The 12,736-nt window shown below is 42.3% G+C and overlaps 1 long non-coding RNA gene across 4 annotated transcripts in view; it reads left to right on the forward strand.

Moving 5' to 3' along the window:
* The first annotated feature begins 11,554 nt into the window (after positions 1 to 11,554).
* Positions 11,555 to 12,736, forward strand: part of LOC308597856 — a 39,320-nt gene continuing 38,138 nt past the window's right edge. For all 4 annotated transcript variants that reach the window (XR_014013211.1, XR_014013212.1, XR_014013213.1 and 1 more), the window contains exon 1: positions 11,555 to 11,597. This is a non-coding gene — a long non-coding RNA (uncharacterized lncRNA). The remainder of the gene's footprint in view (positions 11,598 to 12,736) is intronic.

Raw genomic sequence — 12,736 nt, forward strand, 5'->3', positions numbered from 1 at the left:
GGGAAGAGAGGGGAAGGGGGAGGAGAAGGGAGGACTGGAGAGGGGGGAAGGGGAGGAGAGGGGGGAGCTGATGGAGGCATCCCTTTCTCCTGCTCTCCCCCACCTTTTTTGCAAGCAATGAGGAAAGGGAAGAAGTGACCCGCGCTCCATGGCATCCTGTTGATTACTCATCCCAGGGAGGGAACCCCCTTCCTTTGCTTTGTGCTGCATAGAAGCTGTTGAAATTCTAATCAGTTAAGTGTATCTTAACACTTGTGCAGGGACCTTATTCCAGGCTTCGATTTTGAGGAAGCCTGCCTCTGTTCCACTTGGCCGCTCTTCTTTCAGAACAGTGTAAACCTCTAGAATTGCTTAAAGACTGGATTATTGCCACGGACTCTATGGGGGCTTCCCTTTCACTTGATTGGGAAGCTATATTTAGTGCAGGCACGATACTTGTCAGCATGTAACCCCTGTGCTTGGAGATGCACTGGTTTTCAATTTGCTACTGGGCCATATTGAAGCCGTTACCAGTAGTATATAGACTACAGGTGAGCTCCCGTTGCTATATATATATCAGGAAACCATGGCCATCTAATGAGGTTAAGTGCATTTTTTTTTTTTTATGACCATACCCATACAGTGGTACCTCAGGTTACATACACTTCAGGTTACATACGCTTCAGGTTACACACTCCGCTAACCCAGAAATAGTGCTTCAGGTTAAGAACTTTGCTTCAGGATGAGAACAGAAATCATGCTCCAGCTGCGCAGCGGCAGCAGGAGGCCCCATTAGCTAAAGTGGTGCTTCAGGTTAAGTACGGATCTCCGGAACGAATTAAGTACTTAACCCGAGGTACCACTGTACTGCTTTGTATATAAAATATCTCGAAGCAGTGTACAGCAAACTAAAAACACAAAGATACAATAAAATCATCAATACAGCACTAATGATATTGTACTTCTCGTTCCAATACACTACCCCAGTCCAAGTTTCTCAGTTTCCTAGCTCTTGCGAGGAGTCCACCCTGGCTTTCGAACAGAACCCAAGCAATCTGCCAGGTCTCTCCAAAATCTCCCACAAGAAAGAACCAGAGATTTCACCCATGCTTCCTGCAACACCATGCTCACAAAACAGGAGAGTTACATATTTTCAGAAACTGCTATTGAGGCCAAGGCTAAACAATGCACAGGATTCTGATAGACAGCAGGGTGCTAATTAACAAACTTTAGTGCAGGACACATGTGACACTTTCAGGTCTGGCGAAGTGTTTCTTTTCTTTCTAAAATCTCATCTTTCCGATCTTGCTCATTTCAGAGGAAGTATACCAGGCCTCAGGCTGGTCCCAGTGGAAGTGCGAAGGGCTAGAGTAATTTCTTAATCAATTATAGCACATGCTTTATGAGAGAGGGGTGAGTTGCTAGAAGATTTTTTTTTTTTTTGACAGTACGTCAATGAATCACACATTTGTTTTCGCTACTTTCTTGCTTGTTAAAATGCTGAATTAAATTACTGCAGATTGTAAAAATGGTCTGTCTAGGTAAAGATTTACAAGTTCTGCGGTGGTCTCAAAATTTGTGCCGTCACAGTTTCTTGCATTCACAGATTCTATATAGCTCGTTTCTTTCAACTGAAGGGATGGCAAAGCCATTTACTGTGAAGACAGGAAAGGCAGTCCAGTTGATAAACCAGACAATAAAAAAACCCGAATCCCTTTTAGTTCTTCCCACCCCCAGAGCAGCTTTAAAGGTCCCAGCACAAACATCCCTGAACCTGTTTATCTGCAATTTGATCGGCTTCTTATCCAGGGGCAGCACTCTCCTGTCTGCAGTATTTAGACCAATTGCTCACAAAACCCTGAGCCATGACCTCTCCCCTTGACTGTGATTAGATGTCCAGGAAAAATTGGGATCAGTGAGGCAGGACCAGAAAGGAAACTGATTCTGAGGTTATGCTTCCTGCTAGGATGCGAAGGCAGATAAGACTCTGGACTCAGCTACATTAGTCAAAAAACAACGTTTTGAATTTGTTATAAACATGCAGCACCAGATGGCGCCAGAGAGCAAAGAAATGTTCTACGTGATTTTTAAATCGTGTCCCCCCCCCCCGTTATATGAACCTACCTGGACCTTGAGATCATCTTCTGAGACCCTCCTTTGTGTGCCTCCTCCTCGATAGGTCTGAATGTGGCAACATGAGAACGGGGCCTTCTCTGCAGTGGCTCCTTGTCTGTGGAATGCTCTCCCCAGGAAAGTTTGCCTGGCGCCTTCATTATACACTTTTAGGCACCAGGCAAAAACGTTCCTTTTTAACCAGGCCTTTGGTTGATTTGTTTGATATCCTATGCCCTTTTAAACTGTGGTGGATTTTTTTGGGGGGGAGGGGGGTTATTGGGTGGTTGTTTTTATTTTGATTACGTATTTTGTGGTTTTATATTCTGATTTTATTCTGTGAACCGCCCTGAGACCTGCAGTTATAGAGCGGCATATAAATTCAAATAATAGTAATAATAGTAATACTTGGGATAACTGTACTACTAATTCAATAAATGATGATGATGATGGGGACTGTAGTTCAAAAACAGCTGGAGACCCAGGTTTAGGAAACACTGGCCTCCACTGAGTGGCAGCAGGCAGAGTTTTCCACTAGCACCATGTGGGGATTACAGGGATTGAAGATGGGATCTTTTGCTTGCAGACCTCAGGCTCCTTAGTGTGCTGCAGTCCAATTAATTAAAATGTCATTTATTAGCCACTAAGGCCAATTCTTTTCGTGGGAAATGTTTAGGGGGTAAAACCTCAGAAAGTGAGGGATAGTGTATCTCATAGTATTGCTATGTCTTTTTTATATCTTGAAACCACTGCAACTTGGCTCAGGCTGAAACTGCCTCAAAATTGGAATATGTGTGTGTCCTTGACTTTTTTTAATGGAACAGCTCCTTTAACAACTGTGTATCAGCCGGAAATCAAACAGCCAAGCTTTTTGCTGCATTGTGATGCAATGAAAGGAAATCTGGACTTGCTCATAAAAGTGGGGCTGTGTGGCGGTTTTGGAAGTTTCAGGGGGAGAAGATGGCAGCATGTTTGTTCCACTGCCCCGTCAGGGAAGGTTTATTTGCAAGAAGTCACCCAACCAGAATTAGGACTTCGTGCCTGAAGAGGAAAGAGTGGTAACGATTGGAGATAATCCTCCCATCTTAAAAAACTTGGCTAAGAGCAAATGTTTCCATGCCACCCAGGCACCAGCTTTGAGAGGTGAGGGGAGGAGGGAGGAAAGCAGGTGGGAAAAGAAGGGGTTGCACAGGTAGACGAGTGAGAAGAGAGGTGGTTCCATCCAGTGTTTTTTATGGGGGTACGCAGCGGTACTCATACCCCTAAACATTTTGTGAATCTAACGAGAAGAAACGAACAATTTTAATTTCTTCTCTAGCACGGTGAATAATCAGTTCCATTGAATAGCATGGTGAATCGTCAATTCAGTTGCTACCACCGATGATGGCCTCATTTCCTTTCCCCGGTGTTTCCTGAGTCTCAGATGGAAGCGAGCGTTTAATGTGTGAAGCAGTGTGGAATGTGGATGTGTGGTGTTTTACTGATGAAAGTTTGGCCTCATTGAGGGGCAGTATTTCAATATAGTGGTACCTCGGGTTACAGATGCTTCAGGTTACAGACTCCGCTAACCCAGAAATAGTACCTCGGGTTAAGAACTTTGCTTCAGGATGAGAACAGAAATCACACGGTGGCAACGCAGTGGCAGCAGGATGCCCCATTAGCTAAAGTGGTACCTCAGGTTAAGAACAGTTTCAGGTTAAGAACGGACCTCCAGAACAAATTAAGTTCTTAACCCGAGGTACCACTGTATGAGTAATGCATGTTCTTTGTACAGTGGTACCCCAGGTTACATATGCTTCAGGTTACAGATTCCGCTAACCCCGAAATAGTGCTTCAGGTTAAGAACTTTGCTTCAGGATGAGAACAGAAATCGGTCTCTGGCGGTGCGGCAGCAGCAGGAGGCCCCATTAGCTAAAGTGGTGCTTCAGGTTAAGAACAGTTTCAGGTTAAGTACGGACCTCTGGAACGAATTAAGTACTTAACCTGAGGTACCATTGTACTTTTGTCCATTTACTGTATTTATTTTCTCCAATTTGAACTATTAAACGGTGATTTTCTTGAGTCAAAATGAAAGTACCCCTAAACATTATTTTAAAGGGGGGAAAAGTACTGGTTCCATCTATCACTGGTTCCAGCACTACTCACCAATTTCTGTGGTCCCCAATTTGGTTTTCCTGTGAATCAGCCTTTCAGAAAAACATGGTTCCACCCGTGGATTGAAGAAGAGAAATACGCAGGAGGAATTCTCTTTCCATTACCATACCTTCAAAACTGGTCTCCTTCCAGTACCTCTAAAATTTGTTACCACATTACTAATTCTATTTTGCTCTAACCCAACACATTAGATTTTATTTTTTTTAATGTAAACAAGTGCCTTCCCCAGTCAAGGCTAGTCCTTTCATGAAGCAGGTGAAGTGGCTCACTTCAGATATCATCGTAGGCGGGGAAGAGATGGATCAATGTCCAAACGGTGCAAAAAGACTTTAAAGCAAGCAAGGGAAAAACCCAAACAAAAATAAAATACATTTTCATAAAGTCGTGGATGCATGAGAGGAGGTACAAATTGTGCTTTGTTTTGGGTAGCACAATGCCTTGTGGGCTGGTACTTCCTCTAGATGTTCTAGCTACAGGAATCTTCTGCTAGTAGGATCAATTTCTATCTTGGAATAACATCAAAATATCAATAAGCAAGTGCAGCCAAAAATGTTTTGTTTTTTTTTAAAAAAATGGTATTTATTGATCCAATTTTTTTCTTTACATAACAAAAGAATCAGAATAACCAATGTGAAAAACAGGAAAGAAGATTTATCGCGCAACCTGAGACTGTTGGCACCAACTCTATAAAAGGAGCTCTAAAATCCAAATTTTATCAACATTTGCTGTATTCTAATAGCAATAATATCCATGTCAAGCTTTCACAGCAGCTTTTGTTAATGCGAATAAAATATTTGCTTCAACTTTGTAAATTCCCAGCAGTTGTAAGTTTGGTCCCTGTTCTGTCGGATGCTTTGAAATAATAGGTTTATCTGACTTTAGATAATATAACAAAAAGAGCCATTTCAGACACCTCTGCTTCCTTTGTTCCAGCCTGTTATTCCACTACTCTCCTTTCCCTTTCCACTCCTCTCATACCATCACTCAGTCAGGCTTCTTTCTTTATTAATTTCTTCCTCAAGAACCCTGCATGTTTATTCCCTGCTAAAATGTCTGCTTTGCGCTTTTAGGAATTGTCCACCTTGTTTCACACTTAACAGCTACTTTCTTCCAAAAAGGTTGTGTGGAGGGGAGGTGGCTTCTAGAGTGATATATGGAGTCAGCTATACAGCTGCAAATAAAACGTTTTCAGTGTGTTTTAAGTGCTAAGGACGCGGGTGGCGCTGTGGTCTAAACCACAAGCCCTAGGCTTGCTGATCGGAAGGTTGCCGGTTTGAATCCCCGCGACGGGGTGAGCTCCCATTGCTTGGTCCCAGCTCCTGCCAACCTAGCAGTTCAAAAGCATGTCAAAGTGCAAGTAGATAAATAGGTACCGCTCCAGTGGGAAGGTAAACGGCGTTTCCATGTGCTGCTCTGGTTTGTCAGAAGTGGCTTAGTCATGCTGGCCACATGACCTGGGAGCTGTCTGCTGACAAATGCCGGCTCCCTCAACCTATAGAGCAAGATGAGCATGCAACCCCAGAGTCATCCGTGACTGGACCTAACGGTCAGGGGTACCTTTACCTTTTTAAGTGCAATATACAACATACACTGGATGGCGATGGTGAGCCTTATGGAAAATTCAATGCATTTTTTTCAAATCCTTTTAAAAAAGCACATTCAGAACTTTTTAATATATGTGTGTAGTTTGCACCCAAGTGTCTTTCAATCAGTACGCAGGCCAGTTTCCAGTAGTAGTAGCCAATTAAATCTATTTTCTGCTAAAAACAGAGCAGGTTTTCCTCAGTTCTTTCTGGGGTTGTGTACACACTAACCCATTGGAGCAAAAAAATGTAGTTTTTCTCAACCTGGAATCATTCATGTTTACCCATAACATGCTGCTTTCAAATTAGATTTATTCTAGATCCTGCCACCTAAAAAGTTGGGTCTGGCTACTTGATACTATTTGAAAACCCCTCCCTGTGATTAAATTATCCACCCATTTTCCTCCCTGCACACATCTCCAGGTGAATGAAGAAGGAAGTGGTAATTGCAATCTTGGTAAATGCACACACACAATTCTATTAGAATATACACCATACCTGTCAACCTACAGATTTGAAAATAAGGGACCAGCAGCCTCGAAAATAAGGGATCGGCAGCCAAAATAAGGGATTTTTCAAGCACAGGTATGTTCGACTTCTGAGCCCCTCCGAGCCAAAGGTAGAAAGCCCAGCCAGCAGCCAAAGAAAGCCTCAAGTGGTGGTTCCCACAGCGCAGCCACCCGGCAAAGGGGATGCAGCAAGGAAAACCACCATCACCTCTCTGCTGGGAAGTGCTGAGCAAAGGCGAGTCCCCAGGCAACGGGGCTGATTTGATCGGCACAAGGCATGCAAGCTCCACCCCCAGTCCTTCTTAGACTCCTTATTGGGTGAGCAACACAGCCAAGCAACACAGTTGGAGCCTCCCTCCTCCCTCGCTGGCAGGGAGGGAGGGAGAGGAGCTGCTTCCTTTGAAACCCGGGAAATTTAAGGGACTTCAGCGGAACACGGCGCTGGAATAAGGGAGTTTCCTGCCAAATAAGGGACGGTTGACAGCTATGATACACACCGTCTTTACCAGGACTTCCGGCATCTGTTTTAATCTGCTTTCAAATGTAATCAGTCTGTAATGAGCTTTTCCTTTTTTTGGAAGGAAACCAGTTTTTCAAGAAGCACTTTTCAGGGCCAAAAAAATGTGGTAGATCTAGATCATAGGTAGGCAAACTAAGGCCCAGGGGCTGGATCTGGCCCAATCACCTTCTCAGACCGGCCCACGGACGGTCCGGGAATCAGTGTGTTTTTAGATGAGTAGAATGTGCCCTTTAATTTAAAATGCATCTCTGGGTTATTTGTGGGGCCTACCTGGTGTTTTTACATGAGTAGAATGTGTGCTTTTATCTAAAATGCATCTTTGGGTTATTTGTGGGGCATAGGAATTCGTTCTCCCCCCCAAAAAAAATATATATAGTCCGCCCCCCCACAAGGTCTGAGGGACAGTGGACCGGCGCCATGCTGAAAAAGCTTGCTGACCCCTGATCTAGATTGTGTGTAGACTACATAGGGAAAAGCAAATATTCAGTCTTCATTGATTATAGAATAAAATGTGTGTACACAGCCTAGGGGAAAGGACCATATGTGTAAGAGTGTTCTTACAGCAAACTCATAATTATGGATGTCACTCAGTAGACATAGTAGCACATTCTCTGTGTAGAATATCTCTCTCTCCATTTCACTCTCTTTTTAAAATTCGAATATAAAATCCCCCACAAAAAAACCCATAACATCATTATTTCAGTCTTAAATTCACTTCACCACATTTTCACATCAGTTATTTTTTTTTAAAGTCATGAAAATTCACCAGCATTTTAGTGCAAATTTCTCATAATACAGATATTTTTGTATCTGCAACATTTTCTTTTTCTTTTACTACGAAGTGATAAATTTTATGAAAGAAATAATTTTGCCTAATATGAACATTTTAACAAAGAAATTTGCCATCACACACACACACACACACACACACACACACTTTATCCTAGTATATGAATCTTACTTTGGTATTTGAATTTCGATACACATTATTTGACCAAAGAATTGCATTGCAAAATTCAGAGACGTATGAATTTTGGAGCATTCCTGTGTTTCACTTTGCACATTATTTTGGAAAATGTGGATTTGGTAGGTTTACCTTTAAATGAGCACTGAGCTGAAAATCTCCCCCATTTCCCAGTGACGACTTATAGAGAGATCTGTTGAACTTTTCAGGGAGTAAACCCAGATTGAAAGCAATGGAAGAATTAAGGAGCCAAGTTACGGATTGGTTACAGTATCACCAACTACATATGTTTAAACTAGATAAGAAAAATGGGTTTTCAGACCAAAGCTCACAATCTGAAAGAGTTATTACAGAATAAGGGGGAAAAACCACTGTCTAAAATGTATAAATTACAGTAGTACCTCGGGTTACAGATGCTTCAGGTTACTGATGCTTCAGGTTACAGACTCTGCTAACCCAGAAATAGTACCTTGAGTTAAGAACTTTGCTTCAGGATAAGAACAGAAATCGCATGGTGGCAGCGCAGCAGCAGTGGGAGGCCCCATTAGCTAAAGTGGTGCTTCAAGTTAAGACCAGTTTCAGGTTAAGAACAGATCTCCAGAACAAATTAAGTTCTTAACCTGAGGTACCACTATACTATTGGAATGGGAAACAAAGGATGAGCTGGTTAAAGCTTCAATGACACAAAGAGCAATGGACAAAGGGCACAATAGAGAACTAAACCTTTGAGAGAAACTTTGGAAGAATGACTTGAAATTAACTGCCTGCTACACACTGAAAGAGAATTACATAAAAATGATTAATAAATGGTATTCAACCCCGAGTAGATTGGCGAAAATGTATTAAGTAGAATCTGATCTGTGTTGGAAATGTAAAGAAATGGAAGGAACTTTTTTTTCATGTGTGGTGGCCATGTAAAAAGGTTAAATAATATTGGGAATGATTTATAATAAGATGAAAAAATGTTTAAAACAATCATCCCCAAAAGACCTGAGGTATTTCTGTTAGGAATTGTTCAGACAGAGGTCCCCAGGTGCCATAAAAACTTATTTATGTACACAACAACGGTGGCTCAGCTTTTGTTAGCTGAAAAATGGAAAGTGAGAGAGGTCCCAGGTAAGGAGGATTGGCAATTTAAGATGATAAACTATGCAGAACTAGCTAGTCTAATGAATAGAATAAGAGAGCAAGAAGAGGAGTGGAAAACTTTTGCTGAGTATATGGTAAATAATTGTGTACAGCTGAAAATGCTGGCAGCATTAACGTAAATCAACAGTATAATAAATATTAGAGTGATGTAAGATAGGAAAACTGAATTAGATGAGAGGTTAGTTTATAGACTTCTGAAGGAGTGCCAACACCATGACTAAAATCTAAAAAAAATGTAGTATAAACACTGACAACTGGGAAACACTAGCCTGTGAGCACTCCGACTGGAGAACAGCCTTTACCAAAGGTGTCATGGGCTTTGAAGACACTCAAACTCAGGACAAAAGGGAGAAACGTGCTAAGAGGAAGGCACGCTTGGCAAACCCTCACCATGATCAAATCCCACCCGGAATCCTATGTCCCCACTGTGGAAGGATGTGTGGATCCAGAATTGGCCTCCACAATCACTTATGGACTCACTGTTAAGACTGTGTTTATGGAAGACAATCTTACTTGGCTATGAGTGATTGACAAAGAAGAAGATAATGAAACAGATAAATAAATCTTTCTGGCGTCCACTCCAGATTCAAACTACAGCCTCTAAATGGTACAATTACAATCCTTTATGCAGTACATAGACCTCTTATTCAGTTTTAGGAATTTCCCCTAATTAGTCTTTATAAAACCCATGGAAATAAGTCTATGCTAGTCTGAAAGCAGATAAGAACTTGAGCTTTCTGACCTAAAGTACCTGGAGTCGCGGCAGAGTGAAATAAATTGCCAGGTCATTGCCTCCTGCCTGTTTTGCTCTGCCTTCATATGCAATAAATGATGTGATTATAGTAAGCAGTTAGAAATTCGGGAGTTGCTGTTGGCAAGCAGGGTCTCTGCCCCTGCCCACACACCCCTTTCTCTTCTGAACATGAGTGCCATGGCTTTGAGCCAGGTGAGGCATTCTCTCGTTTTCTATGCACTGGGAACAGAATAAGCCTGGTTGAAAGTAGCCATGTCTGGAATGTATCTTGTCACAGCACAGTAATTACGTGAGAGGTAGCAGCAGCTAGTTGCACCATTTAATTTGCACAAGGACCTCATGTTGCCATCCTTTCTGGACAGAAAAAGCAGGCGCAAGAACAAACAAGCAACGCTGAATGCCGACTGGCAAGCATTGCTCCTGGGCAACCTCCATTTTCTTCAAGAGGGCTTGCATGAGATCCCAGGTCCCACTGAAAACATAGGAGACTACATAGACTTGTCATGGACAAATTTAATGATATTTCAAATTCATTTTTTAAAATACCATATTAGGTTAAGGTCTGGTTAACTACAATAAAAACCCTGTTTTTTTGTGATGTACACAATATCTTTTGTTGTTGTTGTTCTACATGGGTACTATTTCTTGTTATCTTACTCTGTGCACTTGTGATTTTATACTTTATATTTTTCAACAAAGACTATAAAATAAAATAAATGGATATTGGGCACCAACAATCTCTTGGTATTCACATCCTTTATTTGCTTCTGATTTTACAACGGGTTGATGACCGGGGGTTGGATCCTTATTTGTTCTTGGGGAAGTTCCATGATGTTCCACTAGAAGCAGAGGAGATGGTTTCTCCCAGTTTCTCCCCACAATGCCCTTTCTATAGATGCTTTGGAGAGGTGAGGAGGCAGCTGGAGATGGGAGTGGAACTCAATGGAACTCCTCATTATTATCCAAAGTTACCCTTTTCAGTTACCTCTTACCATATCATGACTTTTAAATTTTTCTTTTATGGCTGGAACAAATGGAAGACCAATTTTATATTTTCTCACCTGTTACTGAACTTCTCTCATGAGAAAGGACTGATGCTGGCTTACTGCTGGACTACCCTGAACAGATAACCACACCCCAAATTTTGTAGCAATGCAACATAAAAGAAAAAGGGGTTCCTTACACTGAGGGAAGATGGGGAGGATATCCACAGGTGTTTATTTATTTCTAGATGCTTGCTGGCATCCATATAATAAATCCACATGCTTATTTCGTTGTTGGTTATAAGGAGGCAGTCACTGTCTGGTCTTAATTTTGATAATAGCGGTGACATCTTATACATATCTACTTAACTCAGACCCATGCAATACATTTAAAGCAGTCTTATGCCTCTTTAACAGTCATAACTTCCCCCAAAGAATCCCAGGAACTGTAATTAATAAACTACAGTTGTTAAAGTGGTATAATCATGCTTTAAGTGTTTGGTGTGGCTATAAACCTCACTAAGTTCAAAGAATCATAGAATCAGTTGTAGAGGTGGAAGGGACCAGGGGCCTTATTCCCAGGAAGTGAATATAGGACTGTGGTTGAACTAGAACCTAAAAAGTGCCGCTCTGATGTAATGGCCAATTGATTCACTGAGCAAGTGAGTTCAAGTGAAGAAAATCCAAGCAATAGAACTCTTCAGACCAGGGCTAGTTATATGGTGAGATTCTGCCCAACATTGTGGAGGCTTGTCTCATCTCATCGTGTGAGCGTGTCATCACAAACGCAACATGCATGATGTCACACACATCAGGAGCAGGCCTGCCACCATCATAGGTAAACCAACTCTAAAGGTAGACTAACTCTATAGGTAGACTAACCATCATAGGTAGGCCTGACAACGCCCTTGGCCACCCAGGGAGGCCCAGACCCTCAAGACTGAGGGGGCTTAGTCCTGTCCCCACATATTTTGGGGGTGGCCAGCCCCACAGAGTGTGTGCCCCAGGTTACATCAGTCCAAGGATTTCCATTTGTGCAACAGAACTTCCTCTACTCTCCTCATGTGTCCACCCCACTGTTCGAGAGGGTTGAGAGAAAATCTAGAGAGGAATTGAGGGGAGAGGCAGTGTGGGGAGAGGAGAGGGAGGTGACATTCTTCTGCACATCCAGAAATACTTGCGTTAACCGAACTACTTCCTTGGAAAGCAGCTCAGGACTGCAGCACTATTTTAGTCACTCGGGTCACATGGCGGCTATCCCTACACTACTCAAGTAGGCGTTAGTTGACACAAATGCAAGTCTAAGTATACCTTAAAGTGCAAGTCCTGCACACTCCTGAAGCCCTCACATGGAAGGCGCAGGGAAGAATGAGCCAATTCTGTGACAATTGTTTAAGGAGATTCTACTTAGTGGGATTCTACTAAGGGCATGGCACAGGATGCAATAGTAGGAACTTCACCACTCTGATACTTATTCTTTTAAACAATAATACTACTAATAATAAGCATCATCCTCAGCTACAGCTGACTATTAGCATTTCTTCAGTTCTTATATTCTGGAGGGAACCCCCTCCTCACCAAAAAAGCTATCCACAGTAGCACCATCTGGTAAATTCTGAAAATGGTATCTGTATTTATTGAATTTTCTCTTCCCTGTCAAGGAGAAGCTGACACCATTATCACCCCTTTTCCATGCAGGTAGATGGTGCTGATACAATTAAAACCCTTTATGAAAGAATCCACACGATGGATGTTATGAGAATCCTGGCAGAAAGCTTCTGCCTGCCTGCCTGCCTGCCTGTGGTGAATAGCTTCAAGTTAGAATTCAATGCTTCAAAGTCTGTGACAACCCAGAAATGGCTCATTACTGAGGGGCTGATTCTGATGCTGAGCTGTTCCTTGTTCTGACAACAGGGGATAAACTCAGCAGTATCTTAATAAGCTCTGCTGCATACCTGATGGCCACCTATGGCGAGGAACGCCGTGTGGCAGCCTTCTTGCTGAAGGCATGAAAAGGCACTTATTTGAG

Source organism: Podarcis bocagei (assembly GCF_964188305.1).
Source record: "Podarcis bocagei genome assembly, chromosome: 11".
Taxonomy (NCBI): Eukaryota; Metazoa; Chordata; class Lepidosauria; order Squamata; family Lacertidae; genus Podarcis; species Podarcis bocagei.